Source organism: Brachyhypopomus gauderio, chromosome 2 (assembly GCF_052324685.1).
Source record: "Brachyhypopomus gauderio isolate BG-103 chromosome 2, BGAUD_0.2, whole genome shotgun sequence".
Classification (NCBI taxonomy): Eukaryota; Metazoa; Chordata; class Actinopteri; order Gymnotiformes; family Hypopomidae; genus Brachyhypopomus; species Brachyhypopomus gauderio.
In genome coordinates, this window is record NC_135212.1 from 2,713,588 (window position 1) to 2,736,725 (window position 23,138).

At 43.3% G+C, this 23,138-nt stretch overlaps 1 long non-coding RNA gene across 1 annotated transcript; it reads left to right on the forward strand.

Annotated features, from left to right (window-relative positions):
* Positions 1–2: 2 nt before the first annotated feature.
* On the forward strand, positions 3–21,298 carry LOC143484026 (uncharacterized). The gene is made up of 3 exons (XR_013122526.1): positions 3–63; positions 235–297; positions 20,841–21,298. It is a non-coding gene; the product is annotated as an uncharacterized LOC143484026 (long non-coding RNA).
* The last annotated feature ends 1,840 nt before the right edge of the window (positions 21,299–23,138 follow it).

Here is a 23,138-nt window from a genome sequence, read left to right on the forward strand (position 1 = left end):
AGCAGACTTTGGATTGAAGGCAAAGAAAGAGGGAGGGTCATCAAGAGAGACTGAAAACACAAGGTAAGTTGAAACTAGGGTGGCAGTTTTGATCAATGAATCTTGCAATACTAAAGAGGAATACAACATACTAAAATGTTATATTACAGTATGATATATGTAATCATATGTAACCATACTAGACTTGTATTCTATTATTGTATTATTTATGTTGTATTTAATTTATCTTGTTAGTGTATATTAGTTGCCTGCTGTGGGATAATTGGGTGCTGACCATGAGATTGAAAACACAACAAGGTAAGTGTGACGTTCGTGGGTCGGCGAAGGACGAGACACAGAATCCTTGTTTTCGACTTACGTCACTTTTAATTTCAACACTGAATAGATAACACACACACAACGTGTAGACTTACACAACAACGAGCACAGGACACTGCGTGAGCGCACATTAAATAGACAAACCACATTAGCCCCACGTGATTACGAGACGATTCACAGGTGAGACACATTATCACACAACATCGCCACAACCACGGAGTTCCACAGACGCAGACAAAGCACGTGGACTACGTATACACACGCCCAAAAGGGAGGGGCCGGGGTCCTCAACGTGACAGTAAGTTTCAAATAGCAGTAAGGAATTAATGTTTATTACACTGCCGTATGTTGGCTGTAGGAGTGTAGGAGTAGTGATGTTGGCTGGGGGCTGGAGCACTTGTAGGAGCAATGATTAGTCCAAATGTTTCTGTTGGAGTGACTAATGGGCTTAATGGCACATTTGGAGCTGTTTGGGGGTTGCTGGATTTTGAAGCTTGGCTACTGGAGTTGTTTTTCACCTTTCTGGATTGGCTCTTGCTTCCAAGATGACCATCTTTTAACTGTTTCTTCTTAACTGTTTTAATTTTTTCAATAGCTCTGATTGGCTGGCTTCTGGCTGATGGTTATGCTGACTGGCTGCTGGCTCACTGGGTTGTATTAGCTCTCCCTGTCTCTCCTCACTAGCCATGTTCTCTCTTTGTTCAATCTCACTTCCCCTTCTCTCTGTATCCTCATCCCTTATTTCCTCAGTTTTTGCTGGATATAACAGCATATAAACTGCTGGATATAAAAGCCAAACTATTTAGTGTGATTAAGTTTTAAATAGGTATGCACCGAAAATTCGGCCACCGAAAATTTTCGGCCGAAATGGCTTAAATGTGCATTTTCAGTTTTCGGCCGAAATACTTTCATCACCGAAACAACACGGCCAAAACAATGTGCAGTGATGACGCAAGCAAAAATCGCCACCTGCACGCACTTATTTGGATAAAGCTAGCAAAAAAGTTTTCCAGTAATGGCGCCGAGGCAAAAGACATTACACCAAAAATTATGGAACTCGTTGCCTTAGACGATCAGCCGTTCTCTGTTGTAGGGATTTCGTAGGCTAATAGAGCACATTGAGCCACGTTATGTTTTGCCGAGCAGACGACATTTCTCAGAAGCATGTTTACCTGAGCTGTTTAATGTTGTTGCAACTCACGTCACGTTTTTTATGAGAGAATTTATTTTTATCTTTCAGGCCAGTCAGTTATAGTTAAATTTAACTCATATAAAATACATATATTTATCCTCTCAAATAAAAACGGTCTGCAAGCGAGTTAAATTTAATTAGTGGTTGGCCGTTGTCAGCGTTATCGCCGTTAACGGCCCACCACTAATTTTATTTTATAATATGCATTACTGTAATGTCAGTGCTAAATAAATATTTTCAAATCAAATTTTGTAGTTGATTTATACTTTGAATAGCAATGCCTTGATTTTAGTGAGGTTAGCCATAAATCCAATGTTACTAATAATTGGCATAATGTAGGCTATTTCGGTGTTTCGGTTTTCGGCTTTCGGCCTTGGTTTCCTAATTTTCGGTTTTCGGTTTCGGCTAAGAATTTTCATTTCGGTGCATCCCTAGTTTTAAATATTCTATCAATTAAAGAAATAATATAATTATTAGGAGTTCATACATCATGGCCTGGCGGTTAGGGAACTGGTCTTGTGACTGGAGGGTCGTGGGTTTGATTCCCAGACAGGCCATGACTGAGGTGCCCTTGAGCAAGGCACCTAACCCCAACTGCTCCCCGGGCACCGGGCTAGGGCTGCCCACCGCTCTGGGCACATGTGATCCACAGCCCCCTAGTAATCACTAGTGTGTGTGTGTGTGTGTGTTCTGATTGCACAGATGGGTTAAAGGCGGAGGACAAATTTCGATTGGGGTGTAAAAATCACAATTGACAAAATATGGCACATTTCATTTCGTATTTATTATACCTGTGTCACCTCTAACACTATAGCTGTGATCAGCAGCTATGGGCCCTGTCTTTACAGGTCCAGTGGTGCATCGTAGTGCAGGGGGCTTCCTCTTTCTGAGTGCGGGGCAATGCACAAAAATGGTGGGAACAGCATCTGCTCTCAGCCTAGTCTTGCCCTGTTTGGTTTTAATAATAATAATAATATAATAATCTTTATTTGTATAGCACCTTTCATACATACATGTAACTCAAAGTGCTTTACAGTATAAATAAAAGAAACATTAAAAGGAGATAAGACAAAGACAAAAAGACAGAAAAAAATGTTAAAAAAAATTAAAGATAAAAATATTAAAATAACATAAAAAGTAAAAAGTGAAGTAAGTAAGATAATAAAAAGTAAAGTAAATAAGATAAAACTATTAAGATAGAGTTTCTTAACTAAAAGCGGATCTAAACAGGAATGTTTTGAGACTGCTCTTAAAACTATGCAGGGATGAAATGCCTCTGAGCTCTTCAGGAAGAGAATTCCAGAGCTTTGGGCCATAGTGACTAAAAGCACCCTCGCCAATCTTTAATCGGCTTTTAGGAATCACCAGTAGATTACTGTTTGAAGACCTGAGAGACCTGACTGGAACATATCTAACCATCATTTCACTTAGGTAAAGAGGGGCAAGACCATGAAGACATTTAAAAACCATGACTAGAACCTTAAAATCTATTCTAAAGCTGACAGGTAACCAGTGCAGTGAGTGGAGTGCAGGTGTAATATGATCTCTCTTTCTCCTGCGGGTCAGAACCCTTGCAGCCGCGTTCTGAACTCGCTGTAAGTGCGAAATAGAGCTCTTTGGAAGAGCAGATAGAACAGCGTTACAATAATCTAGCCTTGATGTGATAAATGCATGGACAAGTTTTTCACTGTCAGCAGGAGAGAGCATATCTCGGACCTTAGCGATGTTTCGAAGATGAAAGTAAGCTGTCTTGCATGTAGTCATGATGTGTGATTTGAAGCTGAGCTCATTATCAAAGGTGACGCCCAGGTTCTTAACACATTGTCTGGCTTTCAGATTCATTTGATTTAAATAAGTCTGGACATCATTCCTTTGTGAATCACTGCCAAGATCAAGAACCTCTGTCTTCTGTTTATTTAACTGCAGAAAATTGTCAGACATCCATGTCTGTATATCATCTATGCAGTCAAACAGTGAGCAAATTGATTTTAGGGCTTTAGGTTCTAGCGAAATATAAAGTTGAGTGTCATCTGCATATTGATGATAACTAATACCATGTTTATTAATGATGTGTGGTAATGGAAGCATATATAGGTTGAATAGTAACGGCCCAAGAATTGATCCTTGGGGGACGCCACAAGTTATTTTTTGACGTGTGGAGGAAGAGGTACCTAATGCTACATAGTAATCACGCCCAGTTAGGTACGATCTAAACCAGTCTAAGACTAAGCCACTAAGGCCTACCCAGCTCTGTAGTCGATCCAGAAGTATTTCATGATCAACGGTGTCAAAAGCGGCGCTTAAATCTAGCAGAAAAAGGACTGAGAGTTTGCCTGCATCCTTATTCAATCTCAAGTCATTTACTACCTTAACTAGGGCTGTTTCAGTGCTGTGGAGAGCTCTGAAACCAGATTGAAAAGTGTCATTTATTTGATTTACTTTGACATAGTCATTCAACTGGATTGACACTACTTTTTCAATGATTTTGCTAAGAAAGGAAAGGTTAGATATAGGTTGATAATTATTGATAATTGTGGAATCAAGATTTCTGTTCTTTAATAGTGGTTTAACTGTTGCAGTTTTAAAAATTTTAGGGAATTCTCCCAATTGCAGAGACTGATTAACAATCGCTAGAACTTCATTTGCTAATGAGCTCAGAACCTGCTTGAAAAAGCTTGTTGGTAAAGGGTCCAGTTCACAAGTAGAGGATTTTAGTGATGAAATCACATCAAGTAGTGTTACCATGTCAACTTCTTGGAAATAAGACATATTAAAGTTAGGCTGAGTAACTGATATAAGGGTTGATGGTCTATTAGTGCTTGTTGCTATGTTCTGCCTTATACTAGTAATCTTGTCCCTAAAAAATATAGCAAACTCCTCACATTTTTCAACTGAAACAGTCTCAGGGAAGCCACAGGAGGTGGGGTTTACTAGCTGATCTATGCTTCTGAACAAGACAGATGAGTTATTATTGGATGAATTGATTAAGGTAGAGAAATAGTTTTTCCTTGCTAATTTCACTTCACTGTTGTAATTCTGCAATGTTGTTTTATAAATATCAAAATGTACTTGCAATTTTGACTTTCGCCAACGTCTCTCAGCCTGCCTACAATCTTGCCTAAAGTTTACAATAGATGGAGTGTTTCTCCAGGGCATCTTAATTTTACCAGAGATTATTTTAGTTACCTTTGGTGCCACAGCATCAATACAGTTCCTAACTCTGTGTGTGAATGTTTCAACTAGCTCATTCCCATTTTCTGGGAGAGGAGGGAGGGACTGTATCATGTCTGTGAAGGCCACGGCACTGCCAGCACTGAGATAACGCTTGGTTATTGTGCGCTTTTCACTGAGTGTTCTAGTAGATAATGACATGTTGAAAAATACACCAAAATGGTCAGAGATTGCAACATCAGTAATTTCAGTATTATTAACCTCTATACATTTAGAAATGACCAAATCTAAAATGTGGCCATGCTTATGAGTTGGGCCTGATACATGCTGTATGAGATAGATAGATAGATAGATAGATTCAACTTTATTGTCATTGCATATGTCACAAGTACAAAGCAACGAAATGTAGTTTGCATCCATCCAGAAGTGCTTATTCAGAATATAAATATGTTAAAAATAGAAATAGAAATGTATATATATATACAGGATATGGGTTAATATACAGATTACGAATGTACTATACAGATGATTTACAGATAAATGTAATATACAGATTATTGAGGTAGTATAGGTTATTACAGTAATATACAGATTATTAAATATATATATTATACAGTCAATATACTATGGTGGACATATGTGTGTATATATAAATATGATATATATATATATATGTATATATGTATATTATATACAACGGGGAACTGGTAGTGATGTTTAAAGTGTTCGGTGGTGTTTAATATATCTGTTGGGGTTCAGACCAGTTTTACTGTTGAATTCAGGAGGCAGAGTTCAGGAGTGTGACAGCTTTTGGAAAAAAACTGTTCCGGTACCTGGTGGTCTTAGTCCTGAGGCTCCTGTAACGCCTCCCAGAGGGCATGAGGTTAAAAAGTTTGTGTGCTGGGTGGCTAGGATCCTTGATTATTTTCCGAGCCCTTTTCATACACCGTTTCCTGTAGATGTCTTCTATGCCAGGAAGTGGTGCTCCAATGATGCGCTGGGCGACTTTCACCACCCTTTGCAGCGCCTTCCGGTCTGTGGCAGAGCAGCACCCGTACCATACTGTGATGCAGTTGGTCAGGATGCTCTCAATGGTGCAGCGGTAAAAGTTCACCAGGATGTCTGAGGCCAGGTGGTTCTTTTTCAAAGTCCTCAGAAAAAAGAGGCGCTGGTGGGCTTTTTTAACCAGCTTGGAGCAGCTGGTCATCCAAGTGAGATCCTCGGAGATGTGGACGCCAAGGAACTTGAAGCTGTTCACACGCTCTACAGCCATCCCCTTGATGTGGATGGGTGGATGTGGGTCAGCATTCCTTCTGAAGTCCACGATGAGCTCTTTGGTTTTCTCAGTGTTCAGCTTGAGGTTGTTGGTGTCGCACCACTCAGCCAGACGATCCACCTCCTCCCTGTAGGCAGTCTCATCGTTGTCTTTGATGAGGCCGATCACCGTGGTGTCATCTGCAAACTTAATGATGACGTTGGAAGCATCGACAGGTTTGCAGTCATAGGTGAAGAGGGAGTACAGGAAGGGGCTCAACACACAGCCTTGTGGTACACCAGTGTTTATGATGATGGTGGATGAACAGTGGTTGTCCAACCGGACATGTTGGGGTCGGTTGATTAGGAAGTCCAGTAGCCAGTTGCAGGTGTGGGAACTGATGCCCAAGTCTGTGAGTTTTGTGAGGAGTTTTGAAGGGATGACTGTGTTGAAAGCTGAACTAAAGTCTAAGAACAGCATTCTGACGAAGGTGTTTTTATTGTCCAGGTGTGAGAGGACAGAATGCAGTGCTATGGAGACTGCATCCTCTGTGCTTCTGTTCTGATGGTATGCAAATTGGTGGGGGTCTAGTGTGAGTGGTAGACAAGACTTGAGGTGTGCTAGGACCAGCCGCTCGAAGCACTTGGTGATGATGGGGGTGAGGGCTACCGGGCGGTAGTCATTGAGTCTTGTTGGGTTGGAGGTTTTGGGTATCGGGACGATGGAGGTGGTTTTGAAGCAGTTCGGTACCACAGCATGAGCTAAGGACAGGTTGAATATATCCGTCAGCACTCCTGCCAGCTCTCCAGAACACGCTCTGAGAACACGTCCAGGGATGCCATCAGGACCCGCAGCCTTGTGTACTTTAATCCTGCCCAGCGCCGCTCCTACATCGGTGGGAAAAAGAGTGAGGGGTTGGTGATCTGCAGACACATATGCCCTGGTTGAAGGTGTTGTTGTATTCCCTCTCTCAAAGCGAGCATAGAAATTGTTAAGCTCGTCAAGGAAAGGGACATCAGAGGAGGGAGGGGAGGTGTTGATGGTCCGGTAATCAGTGATTGTCTGAAGACCTTGCCACATACGTCGGGGGTCAGAGTTGGAGAAGTGTTCTTCTACCTTTTCCTTGTATTGTTGTTTGGCCTTTTTGATGCCCCTCTTTAGCTCAGCCCTGGCTATACTGTAGGCCTGTGCATCCCCTGACCTGAAGGCGATGTTGCGGGCCTTCAGCCGGAGACGAACATCCCTGTTCATCCAGGGCTTTTGGTTGGGGTACATGGTGATCTGTTTCTGGGTGGTGACACTGTCTATAGTGGTGGAGATGTGGTCCAGTACAGATGAGGCGTACTGATCCAAGTCTGTATGAGTGAATGTATTCCAATCGGTGTTCCTGAATCGGTCCTGAAGCACGGCATCTGTCCCCTCTGGCCAAACTTTAATTGTCCTCACAGTGGGTTTCACACGTTGGATGAGTGGTGAATACCGAGGTGTGAGGAAAATGGAGAGATGGTCAGATTGTCCAATGTGGGGGAGGGGTGTCGCTTTGTATGCTCCAGCCAGGTTGGAATAAACATGATCCAAAGTTTTGTCCCCTCTGGTGTGGCAGGAGACATGTTGGTGGAATCTGGGGAGAACTGTTTTTAAGTTGGAGTGGTTGAAGTCTCCAGCAACAATAAAAGCAGCCTCGGGATATTTTGTTTGATGTTTACTAATGGCTGAATAAAGTTCTTTCATAGCCAGCTTAGCATTAGCATCCGGGGGGACATAAACAGCAATGAGGATGATTGAAGTGAGTTCTCTTGGGAGATAATAAGGTCTACATTTGACCATAATAAACTCTGCATTCGGTGAGCAATGTCTCTCGGTAGTAGCAGAGTCCGTGCACCAAGCTTTATTTATATAAATGCACAAACCTCCACCTCTGGTCTTCCCGGAGTCATCTGCTGTCCTGTCGGCTCGGTGTACACGCCGTCCTGCTAACTCAATAGCGTTGTCTGGGCAGCTGTTGTTTAACCATGTTTCGGTGAAAAACATGGCGTTTGAGTCCATAATCCGTCTATTATTGTTGATGGAGAGTCGTAATTCGTCCATTTTATTAGCCAGAGAACGGACATTAGCGAGGAAAATGCTGGGTAACGGCAGCCGGTGTGGAGTTAGCTTTAGCTTAGCTCGTAGCCCTCCACGCTTACCCCGCCTTTGTTTACGTTCTCGGCGCCGCCTGCGTGCACTTCCGCCCGGCCGGGAAGAGTGTGCAGCCTCCGGTGTTCTTGAGATCTCTGGAATGAGTTGGAGATCGGCTTTAAAACTGTCGGCGATTTGATTTTTGATGTCCAGAAGCTCGAGTCTGTTGTAGGACAGTAACGCCGAGCAGTTCTGGATGAATAATCCAGTGAAAAATAGGTAAAGAACCGTTAAGAAGCAGATTCTGGAGAGACGCTGAGCCTCGCGTTGTTCACGCGCCACCATCTTGGTAATAAGTAGGGACTTATTGGTAATAAGTAGTATGAGATCAAAAGAGTTAAGCATCCTCATGAATTCTGAAGTGATTGGATTTGTGGATATATCCATGTGAATATTAAAATCCCCAGCAATTAAAACATAATCAAAATCAATTAAAATCCTTGAAAGCATTTCTTCAAAATCTTCAAGAAAATCTGCATGTAGTCTGGGAGGATGATAGATAACAATCAAAAGAACTGAATAAGTACTGTTGAGTTGTACTGCCAGATATTCAAACGTAGGATGTTCCCCTAATGAGATCTGCTTACATCGGAATGCTTTATGGTAAAAACATGCAACACCACCACCTCTTTTATTTACCCTGGAGACATTAAAATAGTTAAAGTCGGGAGGTGAAGCTTCATTTAGCACTATTGCTCCATTGCTATCAAGCCAAGTCTCTGTTAGAAAAAGAAAGTCCAGACAGTAATCTTCAATTAATTTAGCTATTATAAAAGACTTGTTTGTGAGTGAGCGGACGTTTAGTAAGGAGACTTTGAAGACTTGATGTGTTTGATCAGCATCGCTTACATCACTTGTGCATTTCACTGGGATCAAATTTTGTTTGTTACAATGTTTTGTACCCTTGTGTTTTCTTCTGATTACATTTTTATTTCGATTCTGAGAGCCATGCCACCGGCTATTTAAAATAACTGGAATGTAGCACTGACTAGGAGCATGGGTTCCAGTGTGTCAGACCTGAGAATTCACTGAGTGTGCAGGAGAAGTGGGTGAGTTCCTGCAAGACAGCAGACTGTAGTGTTGCAGAACCTCTTCAATCTCCTGGAGTTTACCTCTGAGACTGTGGACAGATTCTCTGACAGGAGATGGTGGGCTCCTTTGACTGACATTACTGACGTTACTGCTGGCGGTTGGGTGCAGATTCCGCATGTGAGTGATTCCATACATTAGATTATCCACAAGCATTTGAGTCCCAGCCCTGTTAGGGTGAAGCTGATCAGGTTTAAAAAGCTCAGGACGCCTCCAAAAAATGTTGAAATTGTCAATGAAGTTTACCTTCCGATGTGCACAGGCTGTAGTGAGCCAGCTGTTTAGAGCCAGCAGTCTGGTAAAGTGACCACTGCCTCGACGTGCAGTTGGTATCGGTCCAGAAATGAACACTTCACACCGGGAAAACTCCAGAATGTCGAGCAGATGGTTAAAATCCTGTTTCAGTATCTCAGACTGTTGTTTGTAAACATCGCTAGAGCCGACATGTACAATCAGTCTTTCCGTAGCTGGATGGTCATGCAATATGCGTGGAATCATGGGTATCACTTCACAGACAGTAACACGAGGAAAGCAAAAGGCCTTAATACTGTTGCTCCATACATCTCTGATGACTGAGTCCCCAATTAGCAGCGTTTTGGGCTGTGGCGGTGTTCCTCGTCTTCTTTCACCGTTAATGCCTCGGCGGCTAACATGGTTAGCATCCCGATGGCCAACATGGTTACCACCCCGATGGCCAACATGGTGTTGCGCTTAACCTTCTTACCTTAGCGCAGCGTGTTCGTTGATTGCAAAAGAAAACATTACCAGTCTTGTCTTTAGCCTTTTATTAAAAAATATACATAGGCCTATTAATTAATACAGAGATCTCTGGAGAGCTCACATTACCTAATCATGTCACCCCTTGTGCAGCTCTGAAGCTGTCTGCTCTCTTTCACCATTATATATGCTTTCCTTCCTAAACATAGGAACTGCACATTCCATAGTTTAACCTACAGCTGTCTCTATTCTGGAAGCGAGGTCTTACTACCTGGCCTTACCACATAAGGTCACAGTGAGCCTCCTCTTACACATATCCCATTTTAGCCTACTGCAAACGCATAGAGTATTGGAAGGCACACAAGCGCTTATACCGACATTCTTACTAATAAACAACTTGATCAATAATATAATGTAAGCAAAACATATAGTGATTAATATTAGAGATTTGATTAATACTTTGACTTGTCAAAATATATAAATTATGATAAGCTGTTGATTCTATACTGTAATGTAAACAAACTATGAAGGGATTAAGATGAAAATCACAACAATTCCCCCTTTTTGATCTCTAAATAGATCAAACTTTAAGTTAATCCAAAACTACCTTTTCATCTTCTGACTCCAACTATGACATCATACCCAAACATCTTTGTGGTTCCTGCTTCTCAATCTTACTGCTGATTAAGCTTCCCACTAAGCTTCTTCTACATTGGAATACAACATTTACCTGTAATCATAAGTCAAAAGTATTCCCACAGAAGTTAACACAGACATAATAAGACAGTCAATTCAATTATCTGCTGTCGTGTCCATTTAGTATAATCTGATCCATGAATGCCTTATATCTTAATTTCTGACGTATTTTCCAGTGATGGTCCCAGTGTTGGGGCAGGTCTAAACCATACTATGTTTATCCTAATTAGGCCTAAGGGGTCTTAACCCAATTGGCCCACTCCTATTACTAGATATACGGTACACAACCTATACTAGAGATGTGCTAGTACTCCAGATGAAAACATCCCAATTCTATTGATAGAATAACTAGGTTCTTGGTACGATGTGCGTCTCTCTGAAAAATAATGCTTACCTTTGAACTTTATTATTGCTAAATGGCCGTCCCAGCCGGCCGGTAGTATGATTATCAACTCCTAAAGCTTTATGTGAAACTCTCCAAGGGATCTCAGTTATGCAGCTACTATTACAACAATATTGGCCTTGACCCACCATGGATCCATATGCACAGGGGGCAGTCCCCTGTAAGGTCCTTTAACAGGTTGTTAAATACTAACAATCACAATGCTACTACTTTCAATGATAATACAAAAACATATAGACAAAAAACAATGTTACACAAGGCCTGTAAAACAACATTAGACAATATTACTGAACATCCAAATACATCACAAAACTTTTACTGCATCATCATCTATTCTTCTGCCCTGTTGGAGGCAAGATTATCTTCTTATCCCACGAAGGAGGTCAGGGTGGACTACCTGGATGTACCTCCGCTCTCAGGTGTTATTTTGACCTGTCGTTTGAGAGCTCCGTATCTCTGCGCGCTGGTTCTGATGCTCAGCACCGGGTGAGGTGGTACCACGTTTCTCCTTTGCCCTTCAATCGGACAGAGTGTGATGTTCTCTTTAGTGACCTTGCATGAACTGGTCCACCTGGGCTCTGACCACTTTCTTTTGATGACCTTAAGCAGGACCCATTTGGTGACAGGTCCGTTGGTTCTGACTCCTCTCCTTGTACCTGGACAGAATAAGCTTCACAAATTACTTTTTTTAGTTCACTGTAACCTTCCTTGTACGACCCCGAGTGTACCTGTCAGGTTTCGCAAGCGCATTGGGGGACCCCCGAAAACTTCTCACTGTCATGAGCTCAAACGAAGTGAATCCTGCAACAAAATTCACTGAAGATCTTCTGGCCAACCATATAAATACCTTTGTGCACATACCTTTTCCTTTACCTTTACCATTATACTTACCATTTATAATCTCCATTTTAGCCTGAGATTGAGAATGATAAACCAACCCACATTTGTGTCTCAAACCCAAATTTTGTTCCACAAATTTTAGCTCCTAGCTGGTAAAGTGCATCCCATTATCTGAGCATACTTAATTTAGTATACAATGGTGCAGTATCCAGTAATTTTTATCAACATTCTGCAGACTGACCTCGAGTCATCTGCCCTGGTGGAAATGCTTCTACCCAACCTGAGAATTTATCCTCAGCCACTAACAAATAGCTTAATCCCCGTATTGGTATTTCCATACCCATGTAGCCAATCTGAACTTCATCTCCTATTTTCATTGCATTTTGTACAGAACCTCACATATGTGTATTTCCTTACACAATTCTCTGCTGCTGTAACAATGCAAATTTCCCCACTGAGTGATTAACAAAGAATTATCATATCCTATCTTAGCTCCTTTGGTCCAGGGAGCCTGCTTAGACCTTTCCTTAAAGCATGACAGCTGTTATGCATGTTTCAAATATCACATTACTCTGTCCAGACTGCTATTACGTCAGTATAGGTGCCATCAGTTAACCAAAATATTTCTTCATTTATTTCTACCCACGTGCTACCCTGTGTGCCTCAGTTAACACTGGTTTGATCAATTGATTCTATAAAATTCGTTTCCCATTTTGTCCTTTCCAGACTTACTTATTTCTTACCATATTTACTCAGCAATGCTATTTTATTTTAATAATAAAAATTTTATTTAAGTACTCTATTTCTTAATTTTTTTCACTGGGGTCAATTTTCCTGTACTTTACATAGCTCTAAGTCCTGTGGTCTGCCTTGCAAACCATCTAATGTGCTCCTATTTGCCTCTGTCTCTAAGCTTACCCCCTTTTGTTATCTTGTCACTCTGTACGTACAACCTCTGATTTATGCTGTGTGCATGGTGTTGTCTAACAGGTGTATCTCCCCCTTTACTGAAATATCATTCAGGAATGTATTTCAGAAACTTCTAAAAAGAGTAATAAGTTTTAATCAGTAATTTGCTAAGTCCACAGCCTATGCCAATGTCTGTTTTTGTTTAATAAATTAAATTAAACTTTCATAAATTAAATTTAAAATAAAATAAGTCTTTCTTTGTGATAGAAAATACTAGTCAAATGAAGTTATTTTAATACACTAGTTATTACAAGATTTAAATTAGCTCACATTCAGAAAGTTAGTTGTTACCCGATGCCTTGTTGTACTGGTTTCCTTATCATGTTTACCTACTCCTTACCCATGTGACCAAGGTATGAAGCTAATTAGATGTGTGGAGTGGCTGAATCTCCCATTATCTACCAGCACTGTTGCGCATGTCTCAGCTTTGCAGGGTTGCCGCCCCCTCAGGCCCCAGTACATAACCTAGTTTACCTGATCCTGTAGCTGTTCTTCAAATTCCTCCCATGAATTGGATCCCCTCCTATGTCATAAGACAAAATAACATAAACTGGGTCGGGTGGCAGGACAAAGGTTCAATCAAAGTGATCTGGCTTCCAGGAAATGAACTGGGAGTGGACGCCCCTCGCGGCTCATGAGTGAGACTTCAGGAAACCCCTGTAGATAGCAACCGTGGAGGCCAGTCTGTGGACATCAGGTGTCTGCTGTCTGTAAACAGTGCATTTGTAATGTCTCTTCCACAGGTTAACAGGTGCAGTCTTTGATCTCAGGAACCTGTGTTCAGTGGCCTGCTGGCCACATTGTACAGTCATTTGAACAGTTCTGTGCAGACTTTGATATTCTCCAGCCAGAAATGATAGTCTTTGAGTACCGCCAGTGAGGGACAACATAGGGTTTGCCGTAGCTTTGCTGTCCAAGTTCTCATCAGGGCCCCGCCATTGCCCTGGTACTGCAGAAGGGTTTGGTGCTGGACCTCTGACCTCTGGCCCTCCTTCATCCTACGGTTCTGTGGGGACTCTCTTTCGCCCAATGACTCTCCTGAACACAAAGAGAACATCCACCCCACCTGCCACAACGAAGTTGCCAGGATCACTGTGACCTTCCTTGCCCCTTCCCAAAACCCCTTCCTCTAAAATTTAGGTTAAACCCATACTGTTAATACTACTGCATAAAATAATACACTTAGGGGACATATTGAGGTCTCTGGGGCAGATCCCCTGTGCTCTGAGATCTTTTAGAGTGCAACAGCTTGCTCAGAGACATTTTATCTCGGCACAGCTTCAAGAAGAGTTTCAACATCTTCCTGTTTAGATCTGCTTTTTTAAAATTAAGAAACTCCAACTTTATTCTAATTGCCATCTTACTTTCTTTATTGCAATATTATTTTATAATTTGTCACTCTATTACATTCTTTTATTATGTTTGATTTCTTTTATCTTTAATTTCCTTTAACATTTTACTTTTTGTCTATTTTATAAAACACTTTGAGTTACATGTATGTTTGAAAGGTGCTATACCAATACAAAGTATTATTATTATTATTATTATTAAACATTTCCTAGTCACTTTAACTGGCATCAGGTTTCTCATATTAAACTGACAACATACAGATCTATTCCAACATTAGAAAAACATAGAAACCTTGATTATTATTCAAAAAGCTACTTTCCTAGATTATCATTTTAAGGCCCTCAGTATAAACGATTTCAAGTATTTATCTTTATTATTATAATACTTAACACCACAAGTCTGCCAGAACAAAGCTCTCTAGCTGCTGTCAGCTTGTCCAGTTTTAGCTATCCAAATACCTCACCGTTTCACTGACATTTCCACCTCACATACTCGCTTTACTTACCCCGGTGTGTATGCTATTTATAACTACTCCATCCAAGTCTCTTTTAAAACGCAGTTTACCCTTCACCCCACGGCATGCGTTCCCCTTTTTAGCCTTAAATACTAATATCCAGTCGTGTCAAGGGTAACTAGCGCGTTTTAAACTCCACTTCGTCGATTTTATCTATTTGTACGATTCCTGTTTTTACATTAATTCCTGGATAACTTAGTTAGTGGGCATTACCGAGTTTAACTCATACGGTGGCTGTGGTGTATCTTCCTGAATATCTGTTGTGCAGACCCCGCTCATTCTAGTTGGTTATGAACAACCCCCAGCAAACAGTATTTGTACATGTGTCACAGAGCTAAATCTTCTCAGCGTTTGATCATTTTGCGAGTTAAACGTGTGCACTTTAGCCAGTTGGTCTATTTTGCGGCGATGTAACAATTCTTGGTTAAGAGGCGGAGGCAAATACACGAATGAAATTTTACTTTTTGCTCGCTTGTCTGCTTGTCTAGGCACACTGTCCCCACGCAACAGGTGCACGCTGAGGCATTTCTCTAGACGTTCAACTAAGATTGATTACTTAGTTACTAAATACAGAGGAGAGACAAAACCCATACTGTGTACAAACAATCCTGATTTCAATACTAAATGACATAACCTAGCGTTAAGATATAAGAACTTATGAGGAAATTAAATACACCCACTTACAATAAAAACTAGAACACCTCAGACAAAGCACATACTATGCTATTTGTTAAACAACGAAGGAAGAAATTTATCCGATGACTATAGCCAATATATATATGGGATATAGAGAAACAACTGTCATTAACAGGACAAACCCAGCAACCATTTAAAGTATAAAAAGACCGTCAGCATAGCGAACCCAACTTATTCAACACAATAAATGACACACGAACTTATTAACAACAGGACTTGTTTTATGATCCCTAAAGTGTAGTCTTAGACTAAGGGTTGGCCTGTAACGTATTCAACACTCAAACAATGACAATATATGAACCTACAAAGTATAGTCTGAGACTAGGGGAGGGTGCAAAATTGAGAAATTTAACTCGGAAGTAAAACACAAGTAATCTCAGGACGAGAAAATATCCACGCACGATCACTAAGCTTTACCGACCAGACACAAGGAGAACTTATATACAATATGCAAACAATGCATGGAACAGAAACAGATGCAATAGACTTAATTATACAAAATGACTCACAGCACACCTTACTTACTATGCAAATGAATACTCAACGTAATCGCCAAAGACACAAGGTACAGCTGATACTAAATATATGCAGGACCAAACCAAAGGGGAAACCTGAATAAATTAAATACGAATGAGGGATGGGTCACATATGACATACGAGACTCTAAATGTTTTATAATTAATTACATCTGAGGACACACGATTCTGTGTTGGTCACCCATACTGTCACATAACAGCCAGCCCTTCAAATATCACACTGCTTATGATATTCTTCAATAGTTGTAACGTTGCATAAGCAACGGAGCGAGGAGACGGACACAAACGCTGAGGAGAGCGAGATTTAATAAAGGGAATACCAAACTCAGAGTCGAAAAGGAATGCAGAGGTCAAACCAGAAAGGGAGTCCGAACGAGAAACACGGAGTGACATACTGAACACGGGACTAGGCACTGAACAAAACTCTCAAACAAAACACGGGCAAAACTCAGAACAAACACAGATCAACAGGGCAGCGAACACGAGCACTTACGGGCAACAGGCTTGAACAGAGAAACACGAAAGCACAACTATACTGAGCAGACAACAAAACCACCGATAACCAGACTAGGGGAATACTGGGACTTAAATACAATGACATAAAACGAGGGGCAGGTGACGGTAATAACGAGGGCGTGGTAATAAACAAGGAATCACAAAGACAAACGAGCGGGGCGAGAGAAACAGGCACGGAAACACAGACACAAGGGAACCCAGAGTGACAGCTACGAGAGGGGGCGTTGCCCTACGTGACAGAACCCCCCCTCAAAGCGTGCCACTCCGGGGCACGCAAGGGCAGACAGGACAGGGACACCGACTAGGACAGGACAGGGAACTACGGCACACGGCAAGGGACAGCAGACACGGGACGGACCAGAGGGACAGGACATGGGACCTGGGGCATAGCAGGGACAAAGACAGGAGACGCGGAGACTGGCCTAGAGCTGGACGGGGACACGGCATGACATGGGATACAGGGAGACCGGACAGGGCCAGGGCGAGGCACAGGAGCAGGGCTGGACAGGACAGGACCGGGGACAGACACTGGAGCGGGGCCAGGGGACAGGGCAGAGGTAAACACTGAGGCAAACACGGCTTGAACAACCGAGACTGGGACAGGAACAAAGTGGGCGATTACTTGGGGAACAGACACAGGGACAGGGACCTGGAGGGACCGACCAGACACAGACACAGGGACGGGCACAAGGACACGAACAGGTACACACACAGGGACTGGGACCAACACAAATCCAGGGACAGAACATGGGAGTAAGGGGAACATGGGCAATGAGACAGGAGTACAGGGCAGAGCAGGGGACACAAAAAGTCCAGGCCCAATAGAGGGCAGCACAGTCTCTGGGGTCACAGGCGCGGCCGGGCGGCGGGCAGCGGGCACAGGCGCGGCCGGGCGGCGGGCAGCGGGCACAGGCGCGGCCGGGCGGCGGGCAGCGGGAACCGGCAGGGTCCGCTGGCGGGCAGCGGGAACAGGAGCCGGCTGGCGGGCAGCGGGAACAGGAGCCGGCAGGCAGGCAGCGGGAACAGGAGCCGGCAGGCAGGCAGCGGGAACAGGAGCCGGCAGGCAGGCAGCGGGAACAGGAGCCGGCGTGGACGACCTCTCCTGGGTCGCGGGGACAGGAACCGGCGTGGACGACCTCTCCTGGGTCGCGGGGACAGGAACCGGCGTGGACGACCTCTCCTGGGTCGCGGGGACAGGAACAGGCACGGACTGCCTACGGGCAGCGGGGACAGGAACCGGCGTGGACGACCTCTCCTGGGTCGCAGGGACAGGAACCGGCGTGGACGACCTCTCCAGGGTCGCGGGGACAGGAACCGGCGTGGACTGCTGACGGGCAGCGGGGACAGGAACAGGCGTGGACTGCCTACGGGCAGCGGGGACAGGAACAGGCGTGGACTGCCTACGGGCAGCGGGAACGGGAACTGGCGTGGGTGACCTCCTCAGGATCGCGGGAACCGGCCGCAGAGGTGACATGACGTCCTCAGGGGGCGGAGTCGCCGCACTGACGTCCTCGGGGGGCGGAGTCGCCGCACTGACGTCCTCGGGGGGCGGAGTCGCCGCACTGACGTCATCGGGGGGCGGGACCGCCATACTGACGTCATCGGGGGGCGGGACCGCCATACTGACGTCATCGGGGGGCGGGACCGCCATACTGACGTCATCGGGGGGCGGGACCGCTATACTGACGTCATCGGGGGGCGGGACCGCCATACTGACGTGGCTCGTACTCCCCCCCAAAAAATACTTGGGGTTGTCATGTGGAGTAGCCGGCAGGATCAGAGGCGGTGGGTCCTCCTCCTCAGGGTCCTGGGTGAGCCTGGCAGAACACACAGACACACAAGCTCCTCGGTTGCTCTCTCTGCTGCGGCTCCGCCTCCCTTGAGGCGCCGGGAGCTCACGGTGGTCAGAGAGAGTCAACCGAGGGTTAAGCGAAAACTTGTCTGTGCGCTCAGACCGTCTGCCCGCTGCTCGCACTACAGGAGGTTTTTCCCTGTCGTGTTCGCAAAACCGGGCAGACACACAGCGCTCAGATGGAGTCTCGTCGCGAAAGCCAGTAGAAAGAGACTGCGCTTTCTTTGGTCGGCGACGAGACTTCCTTGTACCCGCAGCGCCAGGGGTATTCCTGTCTCTGGTTTGTTCGCACTGAAATACCGGAGAGTCGAACTGGATTAAACCAGCCGACATCCATTCACAGTGTTTGAACTCACCAGAGTCTCGCTCTCTCGCTGTGTCCTTGAAGGATCGGTGGTTATGTAACGTTGCATAAGCAACGGAGCGAGGAGACGGACACAAACGCTGAGGAGAGCGAGATTTAATAAAGGGAATACCAAACTCAGAGTCGAAAAGGAATGCAGAGGTCAAACCAGAAAGGGAGTCCGAGAAACACGGAGTGACATACTGAACACGGGACTAGGCACTGAACAAAACTCTCAAACAAAACACGGGCAAAACTCAGAACAAACACAGATCAACAGGGCAGCGAACACGAGCACTTACGGGCAACAGGCTTGAACAGAGAAACACGAAAGCACAACTATACTGAGCAGACAACAAAACCACCGATAACCAGACTAGGGGAATACTGGGACTTAAATACAATGACATAAAACGAGGGGCAGGTGACGGTAATAACGAGGGCGTGGTAATAAACAAGGAATCACAAAGACAAACGAGCGGGGCGAGAGAAACAGGCACGGAAACACAGACACAAGGGAACCCAGAGTGACAGCTACGAGAGGGGGCGTTGCCCTACGTGACAATAGTATAAATCACTTTACTAGTCACACTCATCTGCTCCACTAAGGTATTCCATACCCTTAAAACCAACATTAAATTCTACTTAAAACCATTTATAAAACTTGCATTTTCCTCACCAGTTACATACGTTGATAAAAACAGATACTCACCCGGAAGTTCTAAATATAGAACGAGAGTTCCGTTCTGACACCGTGAGGTTTTACCATCCTCAATCAATTCAGGTGCATTATCCGGCTTTTTGCTTTGTCGAAATAATAATTAATTTATGGACTCCTCAAGATCCAAAGGTTAATATCAATACCTAGCTAGCAAGACTCAAACTTGCGTAGGTCTCGTTCCTCTCGTCAAAGGAACGGATCGGTCGCCACACCACGGAATAAACCTTAAATAAAAACTTGTTAGTTTTCATTATTACACAAAAACTTGTTAGCTTTTATTTTGCCGGTAGGGACTTCAACCCTAGAATCACCTTTATGGGACTCAAACCCATTTTCCATAGTATACTTATACTTTTACCTTTTCAGACAAGACTGGATTTAATTTAGAATCATCCAAGTACTGTCAGTTCACCACAATTTAGTTGCAATTCAAATTTTGCAGATTTGTTTTAACAGGTTCTGCTTTACCACTATTGTTGTGCCGGCACGGTCAAACTGTCAGTCATTAGATGAAAAGAAAAAAGTTCCAAATTATTTTGCAATCACGTCGGGGCTCACCAAAATGTTGCGCTTAACCTTCTTACCTTAGCGCAGCGTGTTCGTTGATTGCAAAAGAAAACATTACCAGTCTTGTCTTTAGCCTTTTATTAAAAAATATACATAGGCCTATTAATTAATACAGAGATCTCTGGAGAGCTCACATTACCTAATCATGTCACCCCTTGTGCAGCTCTGAAGCTGTCTGCTCTCTTTCACCATTATATATGCTTTCCTTCCTAAACATAGGAACTGCACATTCCATAGTTTAACCTACAGCTGTCTCTATTCTGGAAGCGAGGTCTTACTACCTGGCCTTACCACATAAGGTCACAGTGAGCCTCCTCTTACACATATCCCATTTTAGCCTACTGCAAACGCATAGAGTATTGGAAGGCACACAAGCGCTTATACCGACATTCTTACTAATAAACAACTTGATCAATAATATAATGTAAGCAAAACATATAGTGATTAATATTAGAGATTTGATTAATACTTTGACTTGTCAAAATATATAAATTATGATAAGCTGTTGATTCTATACTGTAATGTAAACAAACTATGAAGGGATTAAGATGAAAATCACAACAATGGTTACCACCCCGATGGCCAACATGGTTACCACCCCGATGGCTAACCCTCTTAGCATGCTTGTTAGCATGCTGCTGGCTAACACAGTTAGATTTTGATGAACTGGTCTGCCTCAAAATGTGCCTGCAGAGTGATGTGAGTTTACTCCTCACACATGACAACTCAGTTTTGTCTATCCATATACATATCCCATAGTGGGTGAATACACAGTATTAGAGAACACTTACTGGATACGTATACACTCATTACACATATAAAAAACAACCAAGGATGTGCAACAAGTTCAAATTCATATCACATCAATACTCATAATAATCATTTTCTCCTGTATTTTTCTCCTCTCTCTCTTTAAGCCAAAGAACCATAGGGGATTCAATGGAGCCTGCAACTAGATAGCACCCTCACCCTGCACCCGAGACTGTCTGGAGTCTTAGATTTTTTTTGTTCACTGTTTTGTATTTGAATAAATCAGGCATTAAGCTTTCCAATAGTGTGTTTATTGTGAAAAGTGCAAATGCAGTGTTTGATGATTACCTCACATATTTTTTTGCTATTCTAATCTTTAGTGAGGGTAAGATTGCTCCTGCTGAGTTGAGCCAACCATTTTTTCTCCTCTCAGTATCAGTGGGAAATCATACATTTTTGCTCCTTTCTCGGATCCATTGGAGCATCCCCATGCAGCACAGCAAACCATGGTGGACACTACACTAACAACAAGGAGGAAAGGACACAGAAAAACTGCTTGACATGATATTCATATTTGAGATTATTAGATTTATTTAATGAATTAATTGCTGTAAATAAGTGTATTAAAAAGACAAGATATATATAATTTATCAATGTATTTTAATATGTCATATACTGTCTGGATGTAAATGTAATGTGTTTTACCCTTTTAAAGCAGATTTCTGTACAATGAAGTCAAAGAAAAATTTCCTTCTGTTGTATCTGAAAGTCAGAAAATGTACATTAGTCATTTAGATTACTAAATGTCACACGTCCTGTGACGCGGGAACAGAGGCGGCCGAAGGCGAGGGTTGCACAGAATGGTCTTTATTATCCATTCTACTCAATATTCAAACAGAAAAGCTTCTATAATACAAACAAGGGTCAAGCTACTAGAGATGCCAGAGAGGTCCAGTGTAGAGCTCCAACGGGGCAATGTGCAGCACTGGACCGACGACCTGCGAGGTATAAAAGGTGCACAACATAATTACTGACAGGTGTCAGTAATGTGGTGACTGGGACCGAGGGAGTGGTTTGGTGCTCGGGGGCGTGCGCTGTGAGGCAGTGCGAGCTGTGGCCTGCGCCCTCTGGCAGCGACCCGGCCAACCCCACCGTGACAGGTCCCCAATACCATGGGGACCTAACTTATCGTTTTATGTTTTATGTTGTGTGTGTATTTATTGTCCTGGCAAGAACCTTGGAGTAGAATCAAATTTCATTTTAATGCAAATTATAATGACAATAAAGGTGATTCTGATTCTGATATACATGCATTAGACATACACTTTTAAAAATTTACATAATTTTTAGATGTTACCCATTCAAGTGACATGCCTCTAGCTTCCACCCTTGTTCCAATATGTGCTCATAGGCCTACTGACCACTGGCTCCGCCCCTGTTCCCACCTTTTTTCCCCATTGCTGGACATATTATTCCCTACCTATAAGGGTATTTACCTTCCTTAGTAAAGTTAAATCCCAGTAAACACATGCTGAGTGTCTGAGTCCCCCTGTCATAGCATTAATAATCCTTCACTTCTCTTCCAGTTTTCACCTTTGTCTAGTTTGTTAAGACATCACTTTGACATTTTTATTACCTTGTTTAGTTCTAGGGCCTAAACTACAGCCAGTGAATAATAACAACTTTTAAATGAGTGCAAGAGGCACTAGTGAGCACAGAGGATTGTGACAGTAGCAAAACCCACAGCAGCACACACAGCAGGGGCAAATGTGCCATGGGTAAATGTGTATGTGATGCCGGCCACAGACCTAGGGGAACCTTGGCCAGGCACAAGGTGACGTCAACCCCTGGGATGACGTTATGATGGCAGAGGAAAAGAGTCACTCGCTCACTCTCTTCCTCGTTCTGTCTTTCTCTCTCTCTCTCTCTCTCTCTCTCTCTCTCTCTGTAGTAACGAAGGGAAATAGCACAACTGTGACAGGCAGGGTGAGCAACTAAAATGGAAGCGATCACGCCAAGTCTCAGGGGAAAAGGATGGTTTTATAGAAAGTGTGCAAACCAAAAACCTCCAAATTAAGGATATAATGACCAGCGGTCAACTGGTACAAAGACAAGGCATATATAGGCAAACAAACTACCCTCAGGTGAGACATCACGGGCTCCGCCCACCTGAGGGACGCACACAACATCACAAAACAACAACAACAACAACAGCCGCTGTGGATGGAGGCGACCAGTAGGGGGCCGCCTCACCGTGACAACAACGATGGAGTGGAGTAGTGGAGGGATATTTCTTCAGGAACCGACCGGAACCGACCGTGCTCAAAATAACCAACTAAAAACAAAAACTGCAAACAAAAGAGCATCGAGTTCCCTACTCACCCAGGCCACATTTACAATAATATTATTTACAACAATTACAATAAACGAGTTATATACAACAATGTACAATTATCAGAGTTGTA